The sequence below is a fragment of the Tauraco erythrolophus genome, chromosome 1, assembly GCF_009769465.1.
Source record: "Tauraco erythrolophus isolate bTauEry1 chromosome 1, bTauEry1.pri, whole genome shotgun sequence".
In the NCBI taxonomy this organism is placed as follows: domain Eukaryota; kingdom Metazoa; phylum Chordata; class Aves; order Musophagiformes; family Musophagidae; genus Tauraco; species Tauraco erythrolophus.
This window is the reverse complement of record NC_141465.1, coordinates 134,709,909-134,723,777: the sequence shown is the minus strand read 5'-3', so window position 1 is coordinate 134,723,777 and position 13,869 is coordinate 134,709,909.

Sequence of the window (13,869 nt, the reverse complement as noted above, 5' to 3'; positions counted from 1 at the left end):
TTCCAGAGCCATTCCAGGGGTTAATTATAGGATGGCATAAAAACACAGGCGGGCATTTGTTCCTTTTGCCTCCTCGTAGCATTGCTGCACTACAGCTTGGACATTGTCCTGCTCTTGGAAAACATGGGCTGTTACGTACCGCTTATTCCCTTAATTGCGTGGAATCTATAGAACAAATATTCACAAAACTATTTTAATTGAGGAACTCTGCAGGGTAAATATTCACAAAAATCGTTCTCTCCTCAGCAAAACGCAAGGTGGATTCAAAAGCCATTGTCACTTTCCTCAAAAAGTCGAGGGCTTGGCAGGGTGATTAGCAGGAGTTCATTAAGGTGAGGTAATGAGGAGGAGAAATGGGGTCTTGTGTGGAGTAGCCAATAAAGTCTGGACAGGATGCTAAATCCTCATTTCTGATCCCATCTCCACCCCTGGTCACCAACAAGCTCTGTGAGATGGGTCTAAAAAGAATTCTGGATGCCTCTAGAAGATGTGCCTGGCAGAGGGTGGCCATGGTGGCATGACCTCGCTGGGACTATAGTGCTGCTCCATCAGCTTGCAGAGGCTTGAGAGCCTGAGTGCTACAGAGCACATCCCACCGCACCTGCCTAACATGCCATTTTCCCTGGAAGTGAGGGAATCCTAATTCAGCAACCTGAATTTAGGATATCCTAATCCTAAATTTTAGTTATCCTAAATTCAGTAAGAAATAGTTCAACCAAACTGCAAGCAATCCTCAGATCTGTCCTGTAGACTAGGCTATAGGACACCAGCCTGGTAGAACCTCCTTCAACAACTGATGAGGTTCACCAAGCTGCTGCTAGTTCAGCTGAGTCAGTGTTGGCATGTCATCTCTGAAATGTTTGGGACAACACAGAGAGAAATGGGCAAGTTAATTTAGGGCTTCTCCAATTCCCCACCTGTTTGTGTGCAGTTTCACTGCTCTTGTCTCCTCTCCTGTCCATCTCCTGGGGACAGGGGACTGTCATGGGTAAAAAATCATTCTTACTACGTACAAGTTACTCGGCACAAAGCAAGCCAGGGCTCCCACACTCTGCTGCTGCAATATTTAAGATACAAAGCCATCAGGCCTCCTTGAATTATCCCAATCCGTTATATTGGCAGCTTCCTGATCCTACAGAGCCACGGATATCACATCTGCGTGTGCATAGAATCATAGAATCATAGAATCGTTAGGGCTGGAAGGGACCTTCAAAGGCCATCTAGTCCAACCCCCCTGCAAGGAATAGGGATATCTCCAACTAGATCAGGTTGCTCAGGGCCTCATCCAACCAGGCCTTGAACGTCTCCAGGGATGGAGCATCCACCACCTCTCTGGGCAACCTGTTCCAGTGTTCTACAACTCTCATGGTAAAAAATTTTTTCCTAATATCCAACCTGAATCTACCTCCCTCTATTTTAAAACCATTACCCCTTGTCCTATCACAACTGGCCCTCCTGAACAGAAGGGAGGAGCTCCTGCATGTGTTTCAACAGTCATGGTCGGGAAGGACCAAGCTGCCTATTATCCCAACAAGTTTGGATGCCATCCCAAACGATGCACTTGTGCTCACCCAGAGGTTGGGGGCTTGATGCTGTAACCATCTTGGGTAGATTCTCTCTGTCCCTCTCCATGCTGGAGGTCTGACCAAACAATTTATTCTTGCCTTTCAGCCTCTAAATCCCCTCCCCATTTGACTTGGTGGAAAAAGTCTATTAATAGCAACAGGACACGATCAGATGTGAAAAGCCACAGCCTGGATAAACTGTAATAATTCCTGTTCACTGAGGAGCTGATCCTCCTTCTCGCTGCTCCTTTTATCCCTCTCACAGCTGTGACAGCAGTAAGATTTTGTGCTATGAGAATAACCCAGAACTTGCTACTTCCATCTGAAAACACAACAGCTTCAATTACTGACTCGTTCTAATGCTCTGCGGGACAAACTCTCACATTTTTCCACTTTATTTCTTTTACCATTTTGTGCTGGCCCTTTCTTCTGATCTTCTTCTCTCCAGCACAAAAAGAGTACGCAACTGTTCTTCTCTTGTTGGGGTGTTGGTTTGTTTTCTTGCTTTTTGTGGTGGTTTGGGGCTCTTTTGAAGTGGAGAAGGCGAAATATAGGGGCAAGGGGAAGGAGCATACCAGAATGCATTAAGGCAGACACTGGAATGGCAAGCCAGGAGTTATCCAAGCACATGTGGCAGAAAGCATGTCTGAATAAACAATAATAATAAAATAACAATAATAACAATAAAAGCAGCAGAAAGCTTTCTCCATCCAAGCAGGCCAAAAAAATAAAGGTTTGGCAAGGAGCAATCTGAGAAAATGTCTGAAGAGCTGCAAGTAGGTTCTCTATCATCAAGAAGAGCCAAAAATGTGTTTGGCCACAAACAGCGCGTGATGCATCGCGAAACGTTTCACGAAGAGATATTTAGAGGGTGGGATGGTTGGCATGGAGAGGAGAGGCAGGGGGGAGGCATCGCTGCTGGAGGAATATCTTTAGCCTTCAAACAACAGCCACTAAAGTATCCCGAACCCCTCTGCCTCCCCAGAGGTGCCAAGAGTTGGAAGTTTTGTGCAAAATGGCTTTCGCAGGATAATGTAATCTCATTTAAATTTGTTTTTAGCTGCCCCTTTCGTAGCTGAAGGAAAAGCCCAAAGATAGAGCCTGATGCAGGGGTGTCAGTAGGCTTTGGATGAATGGATTTTGGATTGGGCCCATGGTGTAAGAGACAGTGCTCCGATCTAAGCCATAAATAAAGTGGTTTCCATTAACATTTATGTTTGATTTAATTTATTTAACCAAGAAAGTCAGCAAAAGCCCATAGGTCTCCGTATTAAGAATGAGCTGGCCAAGACAGCAGCAGATAAAGCTTGCACCAGCGTAAATCAAAGCTTCCATAAGTCATACTCAAGAAACCATGGGTGAGGAAGGCAATAAAATGTGACCACTGTTTCTTTATCGTATCATTCTCAGCTTTCGCCTTCTGCTGGAGCCAAACATCATTTCTGCTCCGTCGTTTTAGGAGGTCCTGGAGACGATGGACCAAACTTGCTGCAAACCCAGGATCTAGAGCAGGAGTTCAGAAGCTGGGATTTGCAAGCAGCTCACAATTCTTCGCATCCCTTTATGGCCAGATAATAATAAAGATGAGATCCAGAAGCTTTATTAAATAATAAAGATGAGATCCAGAAGCTTTATTACATTTTTTCTACTTAATATTGGAAAAGGCTGTGCCTCCACCTCGTTTAGACCCAAGATCGTGAAAAATCGCTGCAAACCAGCATTGTTTTTGCCAGATATAATTTGAGTTTACCCACATATAGAGAGTTGTCCATCCTGGAAACGGATACATTCCATTTTCCCTGCCTGGAGGGTGCAAGGAGCTGGCAGGAGCCCCACAGAAGGGCCGGCTCAGCATCTCAACTCCCTCAACACGGGGCTGCGGAGACACGGCGGATGCCATTTTGCACTGGGGAGGAGATTTAATCTTTAAAGTTCATCTTGGCAAGCAGCCCTTTTCCCATCCAGTCGTGGCACCCACCTCCTCAGACCTTTTGTGGGTACCAAGTGCTCTTTAGACACCTTTTTTTTTCCTTTTATAATACCCTGCAGGACTGTACCAGTTTATGACCGCATTACAGTGATGCTGTTCCTGCTACTACAATCATGGCTCTGTCATGATTTCCATTATAAACCTCAGACTGGACATTTTTTTTTGTATTTTTTTTTCTTTTCTGGGGTCTATAATTCGATCGTAAAAGCTCATGCTGGGCTGAAATTCAGCTGCCAGGTCTTGGTTGGATATCAAATCCGATTTAACCCTGAGGATGCTGAACTGCTTTCAGGTGCTGAGCATGCTGAGGTGTTGGACACAAGTCCTTAGGGGCAGCAAGGAGGGGTGGTCCACTTTGGTTTGGGGTATTTTGGAATGCAGGCGGAAGGAAAATCCAGCTGGGCAATGCCAAGTCTCTTCTGCCATAGTCTCCTCTGCATCTCTTGAACTACAGATTGTAGCTGATACGTGTTATTCCTTTGATTGACATCTTTATTCCCCATTCTCATGTGTGTCTCACATTTGATCTATTCCTGAGCTCTTCACACTGAATTTTTAATGTATTTAGTGCATATTTTTATACAAAAAAAAAAACACGCAGTCTTACCAGACGTAGGTCACTCAAAAGCACCTTGTCCCCCTTGTTCTACATCTTGATGAATCAGACCTTTGATCAATCTTCATTTTCCAAGCCCTTTTCCAGAATGGCTGAATTTTCCCAAAACGATCACTGAAGTTCAGGTAGGTTTCAGGTTTGAGAGCAACTGCAGCCCAACAGAAACTGCTGGTTCCTGGGGATAAATTCATCCATTTAGTGGGTCAGGTATACCACCAGCTCAGAGCACTCTTCAGTCATTTCCTCAAGGAGAAACCAAAGTGAGGACTCAATAGAGCACAGCATAGACACAGCTGCATCATGGACAAGGATTTACTGGGGCAAAAATATAGGCACCAGCAGGACACGTTGCATTAGGGAAGGCAGAATGAGAACCGTGGTGTAACAGCTGCCCATGGATTCTCCATCTCTGCAAACGTGGGGGCAAAAAGCACAATGAAGGGGAGTGACACTATCTTGCAGCTATAGTGGGATGGAGCAAGAACACTTGCAGTTCAGTCTACCTTCTTTAGATACCTTCTCTAGGCTGGAAATCAGCCCTTTCTGTTGCGGTGCCTCCCTCTTTCTCTTTTTCTCTCTACATAATTCTTTATACTTGAGCACCCAGCTTTTAAATACAGCGAAACCAGCATGAGGTGGATTCTGATGGCAGTGGGTAAGCTTTGCTCCCATGGATGCTGCAGCTCCGGGATGGTCTGTAGGTCACCCATAGCACTTATTTCATAGATTTAATTTCATAGATTTCTAGGTTGGAAAAGACCTTAGAGATCATCCAGTCCAACCGTCCCTAATCCCCATTAAACCATATCGCTAAGTAGTTCATCCACCCTTTTCTTAAACACATCCAGGATGGGGACTCAACCACCTCCCTGGGTAGCCTATTCCAGTGGCTGACAACCCTTTCAGAGAAGAAATACTTTCTAACATCCAACCTGAATCTCCCCTGACTAAGCTTATGCCCATTTCCTCTTGTTCTATCACCCATCACTAATGTAAAGAGCCCTTCCCCTACCTCAACTTATGTAGCTCTATCCATAGAGAGTAGATGTGTTCTACCCATAGGTGGTGTAGACATGTTCAAGCTCTGGAGAGCAGAGCAGATGACTCAGCGGCTGGGATGCTACAAGGCACTTCTAGGAAAACTTCCCAGATCCATCCCCGATTCAATCTGGAGAAAAGGCTGATCCTCTCTAGACCTGCTTATCTCTCCCCGTTGCCTAGGGATGGAGGAGAAGGAGAAAAACGCTCTTAATTAAAGCGATGCAGCATCAAACTTGGAGACTGTGTCCTCATCTGGGAAGCGTGTGCAATAGCGTTTTCCTAGCCTGCGGGGCCACAGTGCGACGCCGTTAAAGATTTTTGCATTGATCAGATACTTCAGCCTTGAGGACTCTCCTGGGATCCCAAAATTGATGGGATGAGGTATCATGGCTGTACGAACCCCTAATCTATCAAAGCAATAATTTGTGGAAGAAAGATAGTTTACAATGCACTTACACAGCAGATGGTAAGTGACTTATGATGTATTCTACCTATCATCCGCAGGAAAACAGTATTAATAAAATATGCTGACATGGACAGATTAATAGCTCAGAACTGCGGTCCAGAAGAGGTTAGGACCAGCCTATTCTTCCTCTGGGGTTTTTAAACAATAAGGAATTAAGTAAATGTTACAAACTGAAGATTATGTGCACGCAATATTAAAGCGAAGGCTTTGGTCTGGATGGAGGCTGTAAAACCAGCATCGTGGGACTCGACGTGTGTTCCATGTGTGTGACACCGTTGTACATCCACATGGTTTGCAAATAAGCTGTGGCTCGTTCTTGCTTCTCCTGCTGCCAACCCGTCCCAGGATCTGAGAAGCCAGATGTGCTCCTTCTGGCTCCAGCACCACCTCTGGCCTGATCCTTCACATCCTTCCCACCTCCCAGCCTGCAAAAAAACAAACAAAAAAAAAACCCAAAACAAAACAAAACAGGTCTGAAAAGGGCCAGTGGTTTGGGTTTTTTACTTTTTGGAAGTGAAACACAAAGCCTTGCTAGAGTTTATCACTGCTGAGAAATTTGGTGGGTTTGATCCTGGCTTGGAAGTGGAGACGCTGGGGCTGCATTCCCTGCTCCAGCAGTGACCGGGAGGTGTTACAAAGCCCATGATTTCACCCCATGTCCCTGTTCCTCTCCTTGATCTTCTCATCCTGATGACAACTCTTTGGGACAGAGCCTGGGGAACGTGCAAGGAGGGGGGTTATTCATGTTGATAATTTTAAGCACTTACAGTAATTGCCTGAGATCCTTTGGATTCTCCATAGTCGGTGGAGGGGAGAGAGGCTTCTCCAAAGGGCAATTGGGAGCCCTGGAGCTGAGGGTCAAAGGTGGAATTTTGGTTGGGATCTTGCTGTGTTTCAGGCGATGACTGGTACCATCAAACCATAACCCAAAACCTTACCCACAAAAGTTTGATTTGTCTCACCCTTCTTCAGCCTATCCTGAAGGGTGGGTGTCTAATCCAGCTGGATCTGCTTCCTCCAAAGGCAATGGATGGTGCCGTCCCTACCAAACACTGCTTGCGGGGGATTTGAATAAGCCTTTCCCATTGTGGACCAGCATAATCACCAGCTCTGTAGGATGCTTTTGGAAATGTGAATCTCTGGTTTGGAAGAAACAGAACAGAAAAGTCCAGAGTGACATTTGTATCTATATTCTCTGGATTTAAGGCTCCATCTCACATATCAGTGGGACCAAGCTGGGCAGAGGTGCAGTTCTCACCACAGCTGCATCAGCAAAAACACTTTGTCTTACTACTATTGGCTCTTTTCTTCTAATACCAACCTTTTTTGTCAAAGTAACTGTGTCCATGTTGGAGTGACTGACCTAATGTCAATAGAGAAGGAAGGAGGAAGGAAGGAAGGAAGGAAGGAAGGAAGGAAGGAAGGAAGGAAGGAAGGAAGGAAGGAAGGAAGGAAGGAAGGAAGGAAGGAAGGAAGGAAGGAAGGAAGGAAGGAAGGAGGGAGGGAGGAAGGAAGGAAGGAAGGAAGGAAGGAAGGAAGGAAGGAAGGAAGGAAGGAAGGAAGGAAGGAAGGAAGGAAGGAAGGAAGGAAGGAAGGAAGGAAGGAAGGAAGGAAGGAAGGAAGGAAGGAAGGAAGGAAGGAAGGAAGGAAGGAAGGAAGGAAGGAAGGAAGGAAGGAAGGAAGGACCTTGACAGGCTGGAGAGATGGGCCTGTGAGAACCTCATGAAGTTCAACAAGGCCAAGTGCAAGGTCCTGCACGTGGGTCGGGGCAATCCCAAGCACAAGTACAGGCTGGGTGGGTGGAGAATGGATGGAGAGCAGCCCTGAGGAGAAGGACTTGGGAGTGCTGGTGGATGAGAAGCTCACCATGAGCCAGCACCGTGCGCTGACAGCCCAGAAAGCCAACCGTGTCCTGTGCTGCATCAAAAGGAGCGTGGCCAGCAGGTAGAAGGAAGTGATTCCTGCCTCTCTTCTCAGCTCTTGTGAGACCCCACCTGGAATACTGTGTTCAGCTCTGGAGTCCCCAGCACAAGAAGGACATGGAGCTACTGGAACGAGTCCAGAGGAGGCCACGAAGGTGATTCCGAGGGCTGGAGCACCTCTGCTATGAAGACAGGCTGAGAGAGTTGGGGCTGTTCAGCCTGGAGAAGAGAAGGCTCCGGGGTGATCTTATTGTAGCCTTCCAGTACTTAAAGAGGGCTACAGGAAAGCTGGAGAGGGACTTTTTACAAGGGCGTGTAGTGACAGGACAAGGGGCAATGGTATTTAAACTGAAAGAGGGCAGATTTAGGTTAGATATAAGAAAGAAATTTTCACTCTGAGAGTAGTGAGGCACTGGAACAGGTTGCCCAGAGAAGCTGTGGCTGCTCCATCCCTGACAGTGTTCAGGCCAGGGTGGATGAGGCTTTGAGCAACCTGGTGTAGTGGAGGGTGTCCCTGCCCATGGCAGGGGGGTTGGAACTAGATGATCTTTAAGGTCCCTTCCAACCCTAACCATGCTATGATTCTATGATTCTAAGGAAGGAAGGAAGGAAGGAAGGAAGGAAGGAGAATGAAAGATGGAAAGAGAGAGCAGGGGAGAAAGCAAGAAGGAAAGCAAGAAAGAAAGCCACCTTTGTTCTTTGCTACATTAAATTAAAACATCAACACCAGTAGTGATATATTGGCTTCGTTACACAAAGACTGTAAAGTCCAGCTAGCTCATAATTCTACCAATAAAGATCATGATTTGCCAATAAAAATTAGGGCAGCCACTGATCCATAGTCTAGATTTCCTGCTTGGGATGGAATTGTAAAATATGATGATCAAATTTGGTGCAAAACAGAGCAAATGTGCAAACTAAGCCAAGCAAATGATTCCCCTCTCCCTGCCACTGCCATACGAACCCAGACAGGACCAGGTCCTTCAGCAGAACACCCCAAACCACCTACAGCAGCTGCAAGGAGGAACCTCATTTTTTAAGCTGTATGGAAAGTCTTTGCTCACCATTTTATGTGTAACTTTTTTAGCAGCTTACAAAAAAGAAGCACAGAGAGGCTTGATTGAAAACTGATGACACAGCCTAGCCCCGCTTTTAGCATTTTGGCATGCAGCACAAAAGCATTTCTGAAATCCCTCCAGCATCTAGGACTGTACCTGGAATGTTTTTAGGACTAATATTAAAAATGTATGGTAGGCTGGAGGCAGGTCTCCTCAGAGGAGTGAACATCAAATGAATTACCTTCAGCTATCCGTGAGCGATAGAAAGACAAGAGTCTTGTGTGATGTATTTGCCTCTGGGGAAAAAAAAAAAAAAAAGTCTTGAGAAAGTACCTTAAATCTAATTTCAAACTTTTGTTTGGTGTTTTCTCCAAGAACCTTAAAAATGCTTGCAATCTCATGAGCATGGCTACGGGTCTTGTTCAGTCAGTTCCCAATCCCACCGCCAAGCCCCCGGTCTTCCAGGAACACCTCCAAAACAAAATGTTGAAAAAAAAAATACATGTGGTCTTTACTTAGAAGTCTTGAGGGTATCCAGATCGTAAATTGTTGTGAGCGTGTGGCAATGCTTATTTACTCCCAATTGATTTTTTCTTTGTGAGAGTTTCCAGCAAAGTTCCAAAGTCAGAAAGCACTGATGAGAGTAAATCCATAATGTAACCTTAAAGTGATAGCTGAAGGAATCCATCCAAATCCATCCTCGGAGAAAAAGACACAGGAGGTGTTCATCTGTATTGACAAAGATGCCCAGCGGAATTGTATCGTTGTTATTAGAGGGGTGAAAATAAAAAGTAAAACTCTGTGCAGGTGAAGATCATCTGGACTTGTGGTTTGAGATGGAGGTGAGACTCTGCTGAGCATCTGGGGAAGAGCCAGGGCAAGGTATACCAGCCTCGAGCAACGGCTCGTGGTCTCGCTATGGCTGCAAGGGTGAAGCTGCCACTGGAAGCTTTGGGATGAAGATTTTCTTTCAAGTTTCTGGTTTTATTTGAACTTTAAAGTTGAAGCAAAAGCCAAATAACATGGGCTTGGAGGGGGAAAACTTTTCATAGTCTTCCTCAGCACTGTATCTCTCCAAGGGGAGGGCCTCCTTCTGCATTGGTGTTTCAGTTCATGACAAACCCAAACCAAAGACCCGCTCCAGGGGAGCACCTACCATACTCCGACCAAGACTGGGTCCACGGGACCAGGCTATAGCTAGCCCAAAAAAATCCCTCTCTTTGAACTGTGGATTGCAAGTCTTCAGCACTTTTTCACTCTGCATAGTCTGGTGATGTGGACATGGCCAGACATCTTCACCCAAGCAGCTGTGGTTAATGTGGAGGTATGGATGAAAATCATGTGAAGAGACGTGATCACAGCAGTGGGATTCGTAGGTCATGTCTATACTGCCAAATAACAGAGGACCAGTGAGTGTCCATGGCCCTGAGGCCACGGGGCATGGACCGGTGGGTGTTCACAGCGCCCAGAGCCGTCCCTGTCTGGAGCACATCCCCCCAACACTGGCACACAGTGTCAGCTTTCCCCCAGCTGGTGTGTTGCCTCGCTGACCCCAAGACATAACAACTGTTTGGTGTGTTTTGGCCAAGTTAAACTGTCTGAAATAATATGCGGGCTGTGCTGCAGACCACCGGCACGGTGTTTTCTAGCACGAAACCAACGCTTGAGGGTGTGAAGCCTGCTGGGATAGTGCTATAGGTCTATGCATGGGACAGAAGGGGCCAAACCAGGTTCAGACTCACACTGCTTGTCCATGAGGACTCCTGAGCTCATCCCAGGCTAGACATGAGGCAGGAGATGAGTGGTGTGGACCATCTGGATGGACTAAAACTCATCTTCTGGTGGCCTCCTGGTCATCAGTGCAGACAAATCCACTTCGCTGGGTGGTCCTGGGCTCTTCCCACCTAACATGAGCAGAGGAAGAGATGTTGCCCCTTTTGTACCGTATGTGTACAGTCTCTCCTCTTTGCTCCCTCTCTTTAAGAAACTCAGATCCAGCACGAAAAAATGCAGGTCTGGGGGAAGAGTTTGAGGGAAAACTGACGTCACACCTCCGCTCATTGAATTCTTCATCTCTTAGAACATGCACCACAATAAAAGCAATATTAAAACAAAGAAGAGACTAAATTAGCATCCTTAATGAGTGCACCACGCATTTCTACGTGTGGGGCAGGAGACACCTGACCAAACGCATGTCCCCTCCATCTGAGGTAGTCACGTCCAGCTTCCCTATAGTCAACACAGGGAGAGAAACACTTTGAGACGTGTCTTCTCCTAAATGCAGCAATGGGAGAAGACAGACGAACTGCTCTCCAAGAAACTCACCATCAAACACCAAGGCAACTCAGGGCAACCAGAGACATCTGGTCACTGATGCAGGTGAGATGAATCCATGCCCAGAAAGGACCAAGAGCCTTTTCGTTTATCACATTGGCCCAACTACTAGCACTTAAAAAGAATTCCTAAACATCCAGGACACTCCACCATGGGGAGAGAGGTGGGATGGATGATCCAGCGGAGGGTTTGCAGAAGGACGACGCGCACGAGTTGAGATACGGTGATGGAGATTCAGCAACAGTGGAAACATGCAGGATTAAACCAGCACCTCTACATGGATGGGAACCCATCGGGTTGGACAGCAACAGCTTCCCAGCATCAAGGGGCAGCCAACGAGCCCCGAGAAGAAAAGATGTGGCAACTGCACTGTTCAGTCAGCAAGAACAACACACTGGGATGTGTGTTTGCAGGATCCGGCCTCAGCGGTGGGGTGAAACACAACGCGAGGCACGTAATTAACTTCAGATGTACCTGTCGAGCTGTCACGGACGCCGACCCGGCGAGGAGCAGCGTGTTATTTGTTTCTCATAACGTAACAATTATCTTGTAAGAGGGGCTCTCTCCCGCGCTCCTCTCTGCCTCTTGTTTTCCTTCCACATTCGTTCACACATTATTTAACTTTTGACTTGGACACAGCAGGTAAAAGCATTTAAACAGCTTGGCTGCTTGTTCAGACGGAGCTGGGAAGGGGAGGAGGGGGGAGCAGACAGCAATTTTTCGCCTTTAATTTTCAAGTTTTCAGCGCTGCGTTTTTCTAAAGGGGAGGGGAGAAGAAAAGAGAAGGAAAGGGGTGGGGGGGGGGGAAATGGCATTCCACAAAGACAGAGTCACATTTTCCAGCATTATAACATGCTCTCCGCTGTCCCCAGCCTTCGCTGGGAGACGCATTCCCGCTCCACGATGGAGAAAAAGGTCAGTGGTAAAAATTTCGCAGGAAACTCCATCATTGCCCTCGCGGGACGTGTTGATCAGGAGGAGAGAGGCGGGCGTCTCGCTCTGTCGACAGAAAATCCACATCACGAAACGTATTGCTGGGGAGAGGTAGGGAAAAGGGACCCACGGACAGATATAACCCATGACTTCATTTCACCGGGGCTGCCGCCGGGTGATTATTTCCCCCGGCTCGCTGGATACCCGCGGAGTCATACAAAGGGGATGGACAGACGGACGTTTTGCTGAAGAAATGATGAAGGCAGGAGTGATAAAGGGGCGAACGTGATTTAAAGGGCTGGAAAAAACCTCTGCCCCAGGGGAAAATTAATTTTTATTTTATGTAAAGGGAGGTATAACTCCACTTTGCTGCCAGGTATGTATCTACCTGAGCTTGCACAGAGCAAATCTCGCAGCCAGGGAGATTTAACAGCCTTCACCCGGTGGTAGTTACTATCTCCCGAGAGACAACAGGGGACTGTTCTATAAAAAACATGATTATGAAAATCAGTGTGAAGATGGACCATGTTTCTCTTTTGTCACACATGCACACACACGTGCCACGGGTGCACTTGCATCAAAAGCCATCCCCGCACGCAGGAGCGCAGCGGATCCCAGCGCTCCCAGACAGCCCCGTTTGCGCTTTTTTCCTCCAAACACAAAAACAAAGGCTCGACTGTGCTTCAGAAAACGACTAAGTGCTGGGAGCTGCACTGGGACCCCGTGCCCAGAAGACTTTGAAGTGTATGAGTTTTAAAATACCGCCTCTGAGCTAGGTTTATTTTTTTGGCGTTAAGTTGCCGTTAGGTTTGCTTTTTTTTTTGTCTTTTTTTTTTTTTTTTGTAAAGAGTCACCAGCCTCAATCCCAAGTCGCTTTTAGCTCCTTTTTCATGTGGTTAAATCCTCCTAATCTTCCCCAAACCATCTCACGCAGCACACATCAAAACAAGCCATCCCTGTGGGTCAGGGCTATATGCAGCCCCCCAGTAACGAGGCCACATATGAGGCATCAATATTTACATGGCACCGTTTACCCCAGGCAGTATGTACAAAATTAATTTATCTGAAGTGAGAAAGTCTCACTCTGCTCCTTGTAACGTTTCTTCCTCGTTTCTGCACACTTAGGAGTGTGCATGGCACAGGAATGCGTGGTCAGCCCCCAGAATCCATAAAGGCTGGGGGACAAAGGGATGGAGAGCAGCCCTGAGGAGAAGGACTTGGGAAGTGCTGGTGGATGAGAAGCTCAACATGAGCCGGCAATGTGCACTGGCAGCCCAGAAAGCCAACTGTGTCCTGGGCTGCATCCAGAGCAGCGTGGGCAGCAGGGCGAGGGAGGGGATTCTGCCCCTCTGCTCTGCTCTCCTGAGACCCCCCTGCAGTGCTGCCTTCAGCTCTGGGGTCCCCAACATCAGAAGGACATGGGAGCTGCTGGAGCGGGTCCAGAGGAGGCCACGGAGATGATGCGAGGGCTGGAGCACCTCTGCTATGAAGACAGGCTGAGAGAGTTGGGGCTGTTCAGCCTGGAGAAGAGAAGGCTCCGGGGAGACCTTCCAGCACCTTCCAGTACCTAAGGGGCTACAGGAAAGCTGGAGAGGGGCTTTGGACAAGCGTGTGTAGTGATAGGACAAAGAGTAATGGTTTCAAAATAAAAGAGGGGAGATTTATATTGGAGATAAGGAAGAAGCTCTTCCCTCTGAGGGTGGTGAGGCACTCGCACAGGTTGCCCAGAGAAGTTGTAGATGCCCCATCCCTGGCAGTGTTCAAGGCCAGGTTGGATGAGGCTTTGAGCAACCTGGTGTAGTGGAAGGTGTCCCTGCCCATGGCAGGGAGCTTAGAACTAGATGATCTTTAACGTCCCTTCCAATCCAAACCCATTCCATGATTGTATGACCTGTGGTGATAGGACAGGGGCAGCAGCTTTAAACTAAAGGAGGGCAGATTCAG